This window comes from Apteryx mantelli, chromosome 18 (genome assembly GCF_036417845.1).
Source record: "Apteryx mantelli isolate bAptMan1 chromosome 18, bAptMan1.hap1, whole genome shotgun sequence".
Taxonomy (NCBI): Eukaryota; Metazoa; Chordata; class Aves; order Apterygiformes; family Apterygidae; genus Apteryx; species Apteryx mantelli.
The window spans coordinates 2900731-2915265 of NC_089995.1; the positions used below are offsets into that span (position 1 = coordinate 2900731).

A 14535-nucleotide genomic window follows, 5' to 3' on the forward strand; every position below is an offset into this window, starting at 1 on the left:
TATTGAGAATGTGTTTCTTCTGGTTTGGGGACTACTGAAAAATTCCTGTGGGTGTCTCTGCTCTGCTCATCCCTGAGGTATTCCTGCCCCAGTTAGAGAAGTGAAAAAATAATGCAAAACTAAGAGATCCTAGTGTAAGCAATAAGGTAAAAAGGGTGAAGCAAAGGTAGTTTGAGCAAATAACGACTACAGGAAAGTACAGTAAGCCATGGAAAGGATTTGAAGGATCTGAGGAGGGAGAGGAACTGCTAATGGCAAAGAGAATAGGTTGCCATTTTGAGGAGTATACAAAGTATACACAAGGAAGACCCCTAGGAAAGAGTAGAAACTCCATTTAATACTGAAAAGGACACCAGTTCTGTCAAGTTTGGTTCTGCTCTGCCTGCTGGGCATGTCGTGATGGCCCTTCGTCAGTCCCAAGATCTTGCTCCATTAGCAAGTTGCATGTGCTGATCTTTGCAAAGGTTTGTCTGGGCCCTCCGAAGTTGAAATCTAAGGGAACCTCTCTTCAGTGAACCTTGGGTCAGCGTCTTTTTTTTTGAGTTTTGCTCCTTTTAGTCTTGCAGAACCAGTATCTCCAAGAGCGATGGAGTTCACTTCTTAACGCTGCCTCCGTAGGAGGACTGAGTGCCAGTCCCAGATTATTTTACTGTTGCTTCTGGGCACACCAAGCTTTGCCACGTGTTGCTCACAGTGGATTTTGGCTTGCAGAGCTCATGGCTGGGGACAGTGCGCGAGAGGGAAAGAACATGGTTTGACTGCATAATCCAGGCTGAGTTTTCAAGGCAACCGGTTCTTCTGTCCCCCAAATGACCTGTAGACAGGGTAACTGCAGCATTTTGTGTTAGGCTGTACTCTCTTTTACAAGTACACGCTGAAACTGGGTGAGCCAAGTGGCCTCTTGGGTTTTTTTTTTCCAGCTGTGATATTTAGGGTTTGGTCAAAACCCGGCTTTGTTTGTTATGCATGTGCAATCTTTATAATGTAGCTGGTTAGTGGAATAAAATCATCTGAGGATGTGTGCACATGTAACAGGTTTAAGGCTGTGCTGGCTAGTGTCTTGACTCTGAGCTGTAGATAGTCATAACCTGTTGCCTGTTGGGTATTTTCCCACAGTAAGAGAGTTGATTTATCTGTACTTGTTCTGGGTTGGATGTAAGCTTGCCTTAAACCTAGCATCTAGTTAATATTTACATCTTGCATTGTTTTTCAGAAGCCGGGTATGAAATGTGTTTCAGCAGAAACTCCACAGTGGTCCCTGGGTGCAGCATCATCATAGTTTTCAGAGATCCCATTTAAACTTTTTTACTGTGGAGACTGTCTTAATTTGTGCAATACTCAGGGAATGGCTCCTGATGGGAATCGGAAAAAACATTGTTTAGAGTAAGAGCAGAAGCTGGGAAGTACTGGAGAGGGATGATGAACTTGTAGTTCAAGTACAGAGCTGAGACTTGGGTTCTTCTCCTGGGTCTGCAAGCAGTTTTCTGCAAGACCTTGGCCTTAGCACTGCTGTGTACGTCAGTTGCTCACCTATGAAAGGACAATAGTGATTTTGGAGGTTTCGAAGCATTCTGAAGTGTAATTATTGCTTTTATTGGGTTTGTACAGTGGTGGCTTTACAAACGTAGCTCAAGCTTTTAGAATAACGCGTATTGAATGTCCTTGGCGCGTTCCCAGATGTGGGACTCCTTCCTGTCGTGTCGGAGGGCAGGGCTGAAGGTATGGCTGAAGGAGGACAGGTCGCAGCTGGCCAGGAGACCGCTCTGAAGAAGCGGGCTGTCGCGGATCCGCTGCCGCTCTCTTACTAGTTGGAAACTAATAAGACGAGAATCAGGTTTCCTGATGCCTCAGCCACAACCTGGCTGCGGGATGGTGCGTAGCCATCCCTTTCCAGGCGCCCGCCCCCCCCCCCCCAAAAAGCTGTCATTTAACTCCAAATGGGGGGGGGAGGAGGTGTGGGGCGGATGCTGCAGCTTTGAAAGCACTCGAACCTGTTGCCGCGCTGCAAGCTGCGAAGGTTTAAAGGCCCCGGGCTGGGCGGGGGGAGCGGGGCTGCGCGGGCACCAGCTGCGCCGGGCGCGCTTGGCGCGTGCCGCCCGGCTCCTCGCGCCAGGTGCAGCCATTGTTCCCGGCGGCCTCCATTCAGCCGGCCTCGTCTGTCCCTCTGCTCATTCTCCCTCATTGTTCCTCGAGGAAATTAGCATTAAAAACCCATCCGACCCCCCCGCCCCATGCGCACACACAGACGCACACCCCGTCCCTCAACTGCAGGTGACTGTTATTGGCCCCAGCTGCCACCCTTGTGCTTGATTACTTCCATATGGGGTTGCGGCAAGAAGTAGGATCCGCTTATTGATTTTATTTTATTGTCTTTTTTTCTTTTTTTCCCTCCCCACGAGCGCACGCACTTCAGTGCTCGCGGAGAACAATACCCTGAAATCTATTAGGCCCCCAATGGGCTCCACGTCGCCGTCAGTGTTACAACGGTGATGAACGTTTTACAAGCGAAGCTAATTACGCCCTCGCCCCGCGTCCTTCCTTTCTTCGGCCCCCTCGGTGCAAAATAACTGAAGGAGCATCCGTAGTAAATTAAATCTTTGCCGTGTCCTGGGAGGAGGTTTCTTGCCGGCAAGAAAAAGACTGCTGGGCTTTAGATGGTTTTTACTGGAAAAACAGGAAGAATGGGTTTCGTGCATGTTGTTATACCGCACCTATTAAACAGATGAGCAGATCACAGCCTGGGTCTGAATAGGAAGGAAATTAAAAAAAAAAAAATTAACAAGCTGGTGCTTAATTTTATAAGTTTAATCGTTTTTTGAGAGATGCTGAAAAGAAACTGCATGCAAATAGATGTCACACCGCTCTAGGAACAATGTAATTTTCTCCTAACTCATCTGGAGAGTAGCAGGTTGGTTGTCACCCAAACCCCCTAAATTTCTGAGGGGCTTCTTGCTAGCAGAGTGGCTGGAAGAGCCCCGCGTTTGGCTCCGACTGCAGACGAAATGTGCTTCGGTTAATAATAGACGAGAGGGAGGGGTTTGCTTCGCAGCGGTCGCTCCTGCTGCCCTACCTAGGGTTTGAAATGAGTCCGTTCTCACGGAGATGTAGAGCATCTCCAGCCAGGAATAAAGGTGGAGCTTCTCCAGGGACAAGGGGACTAGCCCACGCCGGCCTGACCTACTTTGTGCACCGCAGTGGAGCAGGCTCGAGCTGTTTGCCCTCCCGGGCAGCGCCAGCTCTGCAGGCTTCACGCGGTCGAGTTGGTGGCATCGAGGGCGCGTTCCTGGTGCAGGTGCCACCGCTGTGGTTCTGGCTGTAATGACGTACGTGGCAAAGTCTCTCCAGAGTCTGGAGGGAGGTTCGAGTATACACCTCGAGAGAGAAACGTGGGGTCTACAGTATGGCCCGGTGCTTTGGGTTTCCCGGGGGATGTCCTCACGCGGCAGAGTTGTAGCAGGGACACGGGGGGGCCGTGTCCTCCAGACCACCACAGTGGAGGTGCTGCCTGCTGCTCCCGGGGCCGGAGCAGGCTGGCTGATGAGGAGAGCCCAACAAAGTCCCGTAAGCCTCAGCCGTTACGACTGGTGAGGCTGTTTCATAGATGAATGGGAGATTTCATGTATAAACCTTGTTTTTGCTTTCTTAGGGATGCCCAGCCGCTCCTTCCATGTGGGTACGCCTGGTTCCCTGCTGTGTAACTTATGCAGCCGCCGAGGAAAGCCGGGCAGCTTGTGCCGCGAGCAGGCAGGATGCCCCCGTATTATGGTAATGATGCAGTCTCCTGCCAGGCAGGGGACTGCATGTCCTGTGTTTCACTCCCACCTTTGCTGCTGGCTTGGGAAAGCTGTCGCTTCCTCGTACCTGGAAATGTTGGAGTTAATTGCTGGTCGATGGCCACAGTCTAAATAATTCGTTACCCTTTGAATTGGATAAGTTTTAGTAGAAAGAACAAGAAATCAAGGGGGAATTGCTATTAAAATATGCATAGACATATAAATGTGGGTGTGCATGTACATATTCATGTATGTATAACTCCACGCCTCTTTCCTGAAAAGGTCTTAAGTGTTCTCTTATCTCCTCAGAGCAACCAATTAAAAATTGTGAACTGCCCAGACTGAAGCAAGAGAGAGGGAATTCAGTGCAGGTATTTTTTTTTAACCTTCCTTCTCCATTTCCCTCTGCCAGGTTATGATGGGTAGTAGTATCTACATCTGTAGAATATAACCCCTACCAGTGGAGGAACCATATCAGGATGGTAGGTATGCTCAAGTCACCAGGCCTGCTTTCTTCCTAAGTCAGAGAAGGGAATTTGGATTTTCCCCCAACTACTTAATGGAAGACATGTTTAAAACAGAGTGTGTATTTCTAGACTAACTGAACTGCCCGTCCAGCCCCTTTGGGCAAAGAGCCCCTCTGACCAGTCTGAAGGTAGATGCAACAGTGTGTCCTTACTCAGATACTGATATCTTTGGGAATGGATGGGCTTGGTTGGTTGGACATTTGTTCCGTGTTTATGCTGCTTACAGCTTCCTGGAGACTGCAAGAATACAATTTACTTACAGGCAGGGTATAGAATTATCCTCTCTTGACTTTATTGCGTCTCGGCATTGGTTCTTTGGCATTTATCAAGTTGACCTCCATCTTGAGGACCATCCTACCTTGACAGATGGACTCACCCAATGCAGTTCCTGAGAAGGATTTAAAAAAAAAAAAAAAAAAAGCCAGGTGGCATCTGAGAAGGTGGGTTTAACCGAAGTGTTCAGATTGCTTCCTGCACATACCTCCTTCCTGATATAGACCTTTCCTGGCTCGGCTGCCCAGCATGGACCACACAGATCTCTTTCTGAGAAGCAGCAGGGCGGGCAGAATGGTGTATGTTGCGTGCATGTGGAAGTGGGCTTCCAAAAGATCAGCCCCTTAGAGATGCTCTGCAGCATAGAGTGGGTCACCAGCTAAATCACAGGTCAGAAAGGACATACGAAGCTAGTAAGACAATTTAATAGAGTGTCTTCAGCAATTTTCCTCATACTTGTATTAAACCCTTCAAAGTCAAATCTCAAACTTAGGGGGTTTCTTCTCCCTAATTAAATTAACAGGCCATATGGTGTTTACTGTGAATGCCTGCAATATGGAAGGAGCTACCTACTGGATCACTTTCTCTTTCAAAAGAAGCTGCTTTACCTGATGTTACTGCTCTGAAATGTTCTTTTCAGCAGCGGGTGAGATGGATCATTTCAGCCACCTTGCTGCTGTTGATGTCACCTTCTGATCTTGATGTGTTGTGTCTTAACCTTTTCTGGTTCTGCAACCTTTCTGTCCTCTGCCAGCATTAGTAATGCCATTTTGTTGCGTAGTGGGAGTGTATATGGGTCAGGGTGTGTGGTTTTTTTTCCCTCTCTCTCCATGCATTTTCATATGCATGTAATGATTGATTTCATGTTTTTTGAACTGAGGAGCATAGAAGGCAACTCTGGTTATTGTGGTTTTGGGTGGTGGGGATTATTTTAAAAAACTACTACTAAGTTTTTTTGTTGAGGGTAACATTACTGTCTCAGGGATATTCAAAACAAAGTTTTGGGGAGTTTTGTTCTTTATTAATGGATTGATTTTAAAAAAAATGTTGTTTTGCATGTGCCGCTTTTATCTTTATATGAAATCTGGAGGAAGAGATAACCTAAAGACTTCAAGGAAGAAATTCATTGGTTTATTATCTGACCCTTTCATTTAGATGAATAGGAAAGTAAAGTAGGAATCTCTAAACCTATAGGAGAAATGAAGGATTTAAAAGTCTAAGATTGTTTTGCCCTTTTCAGCAAATTTAACTAATTTAATAGGGTTTTTCATGTAAGTATCATTCTTGTGTGTGAGTGGACTTTGTCATGAGCTCATCCTGCATTTCTCCAGTGTTGTATGTTGACCCTTCTCTCCAGTCGAACTTGTTTATGAAGGGGCTTGATGTTAAAAGAAGGACCAGTTTACCCTTCATACCACACTCAGTTTGTTCTGGGGTGTCAGAGCGCCCAGAAAAGGATGCATTTGCGTCCTCTGAAAACACACTGCCACATTAGCATATTCCCTCTACCGTATGCTCAAAGGGTGTTTCTTTGCAGAAAAGTCTCTCTAAAGATAGCATCATGAAGTTCTGTGTTGTCAACCAGGGACACTTGATCTAAAAAACAACATTTGATACACAGGCAAGGTTTGCAAGTGCCATCTGGATTCTGGGAGATGAGCTAGGTTGTCTGTTTTGCATACACTCACCAGGAAAGAACTTCACGCAGGCAGATTAATACCTCAGGAACACCTGAGCAAGACAGTTTATTCCAAGTGAATGCCCTCAGTGACACTTGATACCAGTGTAATCCCATGCCACTGGGGAGCGTGCACAGGTGTATCTCCTTGGGGTGTTGGAAATAATTCTATAGTTTAATGCAAAGAAGAACAGATTCTGTGGCATCAATTGTGGAATCAATTTAAATTCTCTTGGGCCAATAATATTTTAATCTAGTATCAAGCATACTGCAAGGCAGAACCTGAAAATGATGCGAGACCCCATGTGTTGCCACATCTTCAGGGAGGTGGGAATGTCAGGTACACAGATGTCTGGCTGGCTGGCTTGAATTCTGTTTGGTGCATAGACTGTCTTCAAAAATATACCAACGCTAAAAACAAAAACCCGAAGAATATGAACATCAAACAGAGCCTTGGGTTGAATAGCAAGCTTATTGTCCATGTCTTCCCAGAGATCCAGCAGCCAGTACTACTCAAGTAGATTATAAAACATATTTTACTTCAGGGCCTATTTCTTGACTTTCTAGTTATCCTCTGATATGCAAATCTAATTTGCCTAATGGCCTGGTGAATGTAATTGAAAGGCATGCTGCACTTGCATGATAGTGAAAAGTCTCACCTGTACCCAAACACAGATGGGTCTCTGCCTCACTGCAGTGTCATTAGAGGAAATTTATAGGCACCATGTCATAGACTTTGCTGTGACCAGAGGAGGAAAATAGCAGTTTAAAACAAACTTGGGGATTAGAAGGGGGTGGTTTGCAGGGTCTCTTTCGCTCTTTCCTATGCTTGCGGTTTTGGTGGTTACATTTCTTGGTTAACTTGTACTTTATTTTTTTCCCCCTCTGCTTCTGTTGATGGTGAGCAGGCCAATGCTGACTATAAGTAACTAGTTCGGGACAACCTGAAGAACTGTGAGTTGGAAAGTCCTTTCTTTGGTGTGTTGTAGGATGATACTTTGAGAACAAGTGCATCAAAGCCTTTCAGCCTGTCTTATGGTCCTGTGGTACCTGGCTGAGCTAACAAGTTCACTTGATATTCCCTGCGCATCACTGGAACTACCTGGTCTCCAGAGGTTTTCCATGGAAAATCTCCACCTCTACTACTCGTAAACACATAGTGCATGTCTACCTGCGGAAAATTCTTGTATTTGGGCTCCCCTCTCTACTGAGCAGGCGGAGTAGCTTTGACAGGAGAGGGGAAGGAGGCAGAGCATAGCCAGTTGCTGCTGCATGTGTGTGTCTCTGCTGATGTATTCCTAAAGAGGCCAAGAAGCAGTGAGCTTTGCTTTTTTTTTGTCCATCCCTATCTCTCTCTCCAGCTCCAAACTCCACAGGAGATGCAAGCTCATGGTGTTACAGCACTGCTCTAGTGGCCTCACTCTTAAAGACTGCAAAACACCTTCAAAATCTGTCCCTAAGTGCATTCCTGTTGTGGTTCCAGCTCAGTAGGACTGCAAAAAGCATTCCACATGCTGATCGTCTTTGGGGCGAAGGAGAAGAGCAATTTATTTGGTGATGTGAGAAGTGTTTTTAACAGGCAGAATTGTCATCTTGGCAGGGATCCTGTGCATGTCATTGATCAGGAGTGAATATTAGCTAAGCAGCAGTTAATGTACTTAGCGCCCAAGTGAATGAGGCGGACTCTCTAAAGAGAGCAAGCATGAGTTATGGCTAGATTAGAGAGATTTGGCTACCTTGGGTAAGTTGAGGGGGTAGCAAGTCTGGTATTTGTGCACGTAGCACAGCTAGCTTATGTGAAATGGCTACAGTAGGAAAGCCACAGCTGGCTGTGGGGTGAGGGACACTTGTGCTGCTGGATTCAGACTTTGGCACTCGTAGGTAACTGAAAAAACGGAGGTGGAGAAGCCCTCCTACCTCATCTCTGGCACGCTTTGTTCCTTCTTGATTTCTTGGAGATCTTACCTGGTTTTAGATGAGGCTTGGTAGAACTTTAGCCTTTGAGTTGGCTGAATACTTACTCACTGGCCCGTGCAGCTAGCTTTGTTCCTCCTTTTCAGCCTCTGTCCAGAGAAATGAGATTCCTTGTTGGATTCTGCTTTATATTTGGAGAAGAGAGCAAACAATATGAATCTTCCTTCAGGGATGCGGGGAGGGGGAGGTTCTTTCAGTTGTTTTTCTGTATCATTCTTTGATTGCTTCATTTTGGATTTGTGGTGGAAGTTGGATTTTCATTTTTTCTTTTTTTTTTGGCAAAAATAACCTTTGTTTTCACCTAAACTAGTCCTTCTGACTGTCAGCTTCTAGACTGCTGAGTTTTCCAGTTTGATGGTACCTGACTTGTTCTGTGCTTTACAAAAAAGTTTATTTTTTTTCTAGTTTAGTTTCAGCTTTTGGTAATAGCTTTTGGTGTCCTTGGTATCCTTTGTGACTCTGTGGTCTAATTCATTAGTACGAGCTAAATGATTTCACACATGTTCTATTTTGAGATCTTCTCACTTCTTTAAGAAATGGCCTTGCGTGTTTTAATTGGTGTTATTTACCAATTACTGGTAGTCGCCCTTGGGCTGCTAATGCTGGTACTTCTGGGCCTATCTTTTATGGATAGACCTTTTTTTAAATCTCAGTTCCTGTATTTCTCAGTTTGAGAATTTGCTACTCATTGGATGCCCATGTGCCTCAGACCCCAGGTCTGTTAGGACTACTTCTCAGTGGTGTTTTTTTTTAGGTTGATTTATTATGGTGGGAATCGAATCATTGAGCAGTAGAGCTTGGGGACGGGGGGGAAGGGAGAAAGGGGAGACAGATATATTTTTAAATCCTTGTTTTGAAGCTTGCGACTTAAATATCCTCCTCTATGTTATTATTAAACAGGTTTGAAGTTCTTAAATGTTGAGTTACCAGAGGACTTTAAAAGAAATTTGTACTGTTTCTGAACCCATTCTCTTATTTTAAATGGGAATATTTTCTCCTCTAATAATTTTCAGGCTGTTCACCTTTAACATTCTGTCATATTAACTTTCTAGGTGCTCTGAGATGCCTCTGCCGTGTATATGCTATATACTTTTCTAAAAGGTGTCTCTATACTAGTCTCTTCAGGCTGAGTAGTACAGGACTGAACTTGTCAAAGTCATGAGAAAAACACGTATTTGTTGTACTTGAAGAGGATCTGGAAGGTTAGGAAGAATTACTATGAAGGTGCAATCTAATCACTGGGGTGCTTGGGTTAAAAATGCTTGCATACAGGAAGCCTGTGATTTGACTTTGCTTTGTTCTCTAACCATTGCTAGATTCTCAAAGAACACAAGACCCCAAAAAACTGTGCTGTCAGCAGCTTTCTCCCAATGCAGGCCTTGCCATCGTTAGTCACACTTGGGTGGTCTTCCTACTGTTTTTGCATCCTGCTGCTGTTGGGGTGACCTGGGAAGCAGAGCTTGTGCAGAGCAGGGCCGGCTGTGTGAGCTGCAGGAGTCTCTTACGGTGGTTTCTTGATGCCTCCTCTAATTCCTGTTGGCTCTGAAGTGCAACTGAAACCCTGCAATTCTGATCTCAAAAGCCCTCATGGTTATGAGCTGTTTGAGGGTTCCCTCAGGGCATGATTGAGGTCAGATGGGGTAATTTAACTGGCAGTCCATAGCCAGGGGTCTCAGAGGTCTAGGGCAGAAGGGTTTCTTAGTTTCCACTTACTGGTCTGAAAGATCTGTTTAAAGATCTGCGGGAGCTTCTGTATAAACAAAACAGCCTGTTCTTTGCTTGGGCTGGGTACTTCTCTGCTCCATCCACCTGCAAAGTGGGCCTGAGACTTGTCTGTGACCTTGCAGCAGCTCTGCAAATCTCTGTTGGGATAGAGCACCGGGCCAGATGTTAAGATTTAGCGCAAATGTTTTGACCTTCATTCTTTCATTTGAAATGGTAAGTCTCCAAGCGTCTTTCTGGCTGAAAAATTCTCAGTGTATTCTCAGGTTGTTTCTGCTGCATTAATGCAGTCGCAGTACATCTGTGCAGTGCAGGGAACAAAGTTAGGACCTTCTGTTCAATAGCTACAGGTGGGCCACCTGCCCCCAGGCTGGCATCTGGCCGTGGCTCTGCTGCCTTAAATGCTTTCTTCCTCCAGTGTGGAGAGAGCAATTTAGTGGCGTATCCCAGTAGGAACTGGTGGTGCATGTGAACGGCTGGTGCCTGCAGCAGTTTGGGAACTAACAAAAGGGAGCAAAAGCGTAGTGGCCTTGGGAGCCCGAGAGAAGGAGTTGGAAACTCACGGTAATGGCAACGTTGGAGCAACTGCAAGACGCGATGTTGTGAGCTGAATACCCCAGGCACTGCGGCACGGGGCGGAAGCTGTGGTGGGAACGAGCCTGGCGTCTTATTTCTGTGCTGGGACCCAGGCAGCAGATCTGCAGGCAGCAATCGGCCACTGCCCAGCACGAGGGCAACGGTGCCGCCAGCGACTCCCAGCGAGCAGGCTCGCCCCAAGTGCTGGGTGGCGTTCCTCGGGGTGGCACGCGTTTACCTGCTTGGATTTAGAGGTTACAAACACACCAGCCAACGAAACTGACCCTTCTCGATGTGATGGTCTCCTCCAAGGAAACTCTCTAAATTGTCGCTCCCTACTGCTCATCTCGCAGTGACAAGAAGGTGGCCGCTGGTGGGAAGGCTGGGGTGCCCTCCCTGTGCCCCTAAATACTCTCGACCAGCCTCTAAGCAAAGTGGCGCTCTGCTCTGAACTAGAAACAGCATCTTTCTTATAACTTCTGCTAAAATAGAAAATTACCTCTGCTTGTACAACTTTCTTTTTCCTGCTGAACATAAGAGCTGGGGAATAAAACCATGGGAAGAGAAAAAGCAGGGCCAGTTGCCCGGCACAGGCTTTTTCAGCTTTTGGGTGGAGTTTCTTGAATGGTCAGGCGTGGTGAGATGAATTTGTGGCTGAGATCTCTTTTGTGGAGATCTTATTTGTTGATGAGCTTTTCAGGTAATAGCAGTGCCTTCCGCACGGGTTGATGTGTTGCAGAGAAACCTCACAGCAGCCGGAGCCCTCCAGGATGCCTGCTGGCTTCACAACGTAGCCTCAGTGAGTCCTATAGCCTTGGTGGCCACTCCAGACCCATGGACTGCAGAAGCACGAAGGAAGGCAGCAACAGTGGTCCTGCACTGGGCGCCCCAGTTGCTCTGCAGATCTTGCTGACCGCCGTGGTTCCGCTCCCAGCAGCACACCAGCATGTCTTGCTCTTCTGCTCTGAGCCTGCTCTGAAGCCCGTTTGAATCAGTGGCTACGTTCCTACAGACTGTTATGAGCTGTGGAGACCCTCTGGGAGCTAACTGGTGATATGAGGGTGCCAATTATTGGGCCCCACAGTCCCTTTTCTGATGCTGGTTCATTGAAAAGGAAGGTAACGAAGTGGAGCTTGGTGCATACGCGTTTCATCTGGAAAGCTGGAGACGGGTGGAGCTGTTTGTTAAACCGCAAGCAATCCAAGTTTTGAGGGGATTTATGAGTGCTAGATAAAATCATAGCCTAAGTGGTGTCCCAAAAACTCTGTTAAGGTGGAAAACACTTTGAAAAGTTGGAGCCCGTTTTACCAGTATCCCTTTTAGGGTATGAAAGTTACAGCTTTTTCCATGCCACTGCACAGCTTTTAATGTATGCAGGAAAAAAAAAAGACTTCTACTCCCCAAATTATAATTCTCAGTGATGTACTGAATGGCTGCTTTTCCTTTTATGTATCCTATGGGGGTTTTCTTAACAGGTGATTCTTTTTTTTTCTTTCTTTCTTTCTTTATACCTCAGCAAACTTAGCAATAACTAGATTTAAACCCAGTACTTGCAAAATTTCAGTAGCCTGAGATTTTAAAGGTGGTAAGCATCCATTCTCAACCTTGCATTTTTTTTCAAAACTGGATTCTGGCCTAGCAAGCTTAAGAATTGAACGTACAGGATAATAACAACATTAAATGCAGCAGGCTGACCTTTTTCCAGAAGGGCCTTATATGCTGAAAGCCAACTAAAACTAGTGGATATTGAGTATTTTTCAAAAAGTAGACTAATTGGAAATAAGGTGTTTTGGGGGAGTTTGTTTTAATTGGATACTTCCATAATCAAAAGTACTGCTGAGAAAGACCAAGGACGTTATGGAAGGGCAGGGAAGTTGTGCCCAACCCCGCTCACGGACCGGCAGGAGAGCCAGCAGCTTTCTCACTTAGGTCGAAACCCAAATGAGTGGACTTGCCCCATGCCGCACGGTACGCAGTAGTGCGCGGCAAAATGCGCATTGCGTGATTCAGTTTGGCTGGCATCCAGCACAGTGCGTGTGGGTGACTGAAAAAAAGCCGGGTGCCAGCTTGAAACATCTGTGTACCTTCATAAATGTGGCCCAAAAAGAAAACGTGGCTGAATTTCAAGAAAGTAATAATACGAGGAACGGCCTTTCAGTGCTGGTGTCTGCAGGGTGTCCTTCTGGCTGGAGTTTCCCACGTGTTGGGTCACTCTTGTTGTTTGCTCCCGGGACCTCGAAGGGGCCAGTCGTCCTTGGTGGCTTTGCAGGCAGCAGGACTGCGCTTGCTGCATTGCACAGGGGCTGCTTTCAGATGTTTTAGGGGTAAATCCTTAAAGCCAGCCTTTATAGGAGGAAAAACTCATTGCCTTTGCCTATCTTCAAGTTAGCTGAGGTGGTAAAAGTGCTTTATATCATTTGTGTGTGGTTATCTCAATTCTTGCTTTCACTCTATAGTAGCATTTAATCTAAGTGAAATTCGGACTCCTTTTTCTGACATAGCAGCTCTCTGTGCAGAAGTCCCACAAAATGGTCATAAAAAAATCTTTGATACCAAGCTGTTGTGCCGAGTCTCTTTCTAAACCGTATCCCTTTTGTACTTGTTATGTCTGGGCTCCACTGGACTCAGGAGCCGTTAATCTTCCTCATGTTTTCTTCCCTGCAGCAAATGAGGCACAGATGTTCTCATCTGGAAAGTTTGTTCCAGCCACCATCGTTTCACTCGCATAGTTTCAACTACAGTTGGGATATTTGGAGAGCAAGGCAGCAGACAGACTATTAAGAAATATTTTTTCTGATTGTGATACTTGCCCATTTTATATCTAGAACTGCCATAATTTTTCATTCAGAATGCTTTAACCTTGTAAGTAAATAGTGCGGAGGAGTAAACAGCTTTTAATAATGTAATGGTAGTGTGTTGGGTTTTTTGTTTTTTGTTTTTTTTTTCCTTCTTTAAAAAGGCTCAATTCTGTAACTCTAAATGGAACAGTAAACCAATGAAAATTTACTAAAATAACTTAGCAGGAACTAATCAAACTAATGAGTAAGCATCCTTGGCTTTATTCAACCACCGTTGGCCCAGGCAAGGCCCCACTGATAGCGTGTCAGGTTGTCGCCCTGGACGGGGAGGTCCGGGTGATAGTTGGGGTTGTCTCTGGGGCCAAAGGTGCACTCCCGTAGGGCCATTTGGGAGGACGGATGGGCTGCGTTGGCTTCTTTGGTTGGTTACGGAGCGAGCTGCATGTGGGCTGGGTGCATTTTCATGGCAGGAGCTGGGAGACATCCGATGGGTGCGTGCAAGGGTGATGAGGGCTTGTTCTCGAGTGGGAGACCAGGTGGGGTTGGCAGCCCTGGAGCCACAGCAAAGGCTCTCTGCAGTGTGCTTAAAAATAATAACTTTTTAAAAACAAGTATTTTAGATGTTTTAGAGCCTTTCTTGCCTCCTTTCAGTCCCCAAACCCTTCCTATGTGAAAACCAAAATGCTGGCTACTCAGTAGGCCTCGGCTGAATATAATCAGTTGGCAGAGAATTCGTATGTGTGCGCTAAATCAAGTGATTTTTATTTATTTATTTATTTATGTGGTCCTTCTGGAAAGTCCTAGCCATCTAGATGAGTTTGGGTCTCCGAATTTATTTGCTCGGGCACTAGCATTACAGAAAGGGAACCGCTCCGACTTGTTGGTAGGAGCAGCAACAGCTCCCGGGTGGCTCCCGCACCATGCCTGGACGGTTGTTTGGCCAGCTTTCCCCATCCGAGCATCTACCCCCTTCTTCCTTTGTGGAAGAGATGGTGGAAGAGGGGGGATAACCACGCTGAAGCGGTTTATTTACCGCTGGCAGGAGTACCAGAGTCTGGGAGCCCTGATACGTAACCTGCTCTGGGCTTCTAGACGCCGCAGTCGGTGGTGGCGGAAGGGATTTCTGCAGCCGTTCGCTTGCACCCCTGGCCCAGTTACGAGTCTGTGGACCGAGAGGAAAGCAGAGTTGATGAGACGGATGCCGCTCAGGTGCG

The 14535-nt window shown here is 46.3% G+C and overlaps 1 protein-coding gene across 5 annotated transcripts in view; it reads left to right on the plus strand.

The window, feature by feature from the left end:
• Positions 1–14535, plus strand: part of CBFA2T2 (CBFA2/RUNX1 partner transcriptional co-repressor 2) — a 73396-nt gene that overhangs the window by 28856 nt on the left and 30005 nt on the right. The window contains exons 3-4 of one of the 5 annotated variants that reach the window (XM_067307489.1): positions 3647–3765; positions 4083–4144. The exons of 3 other annotated variants lie outside the window; for them this stretch is intronic. The gene's annotated coding sequence lies outside the window, so the exon portion shown is untranslated. The remainder of the gene's footprint in view (positions 1–3646; positions 3766–4082; positions 4145–14535) is intronic. One more of the 5 variants, XM_067307491.1, reaches the window with a different exon arrangement.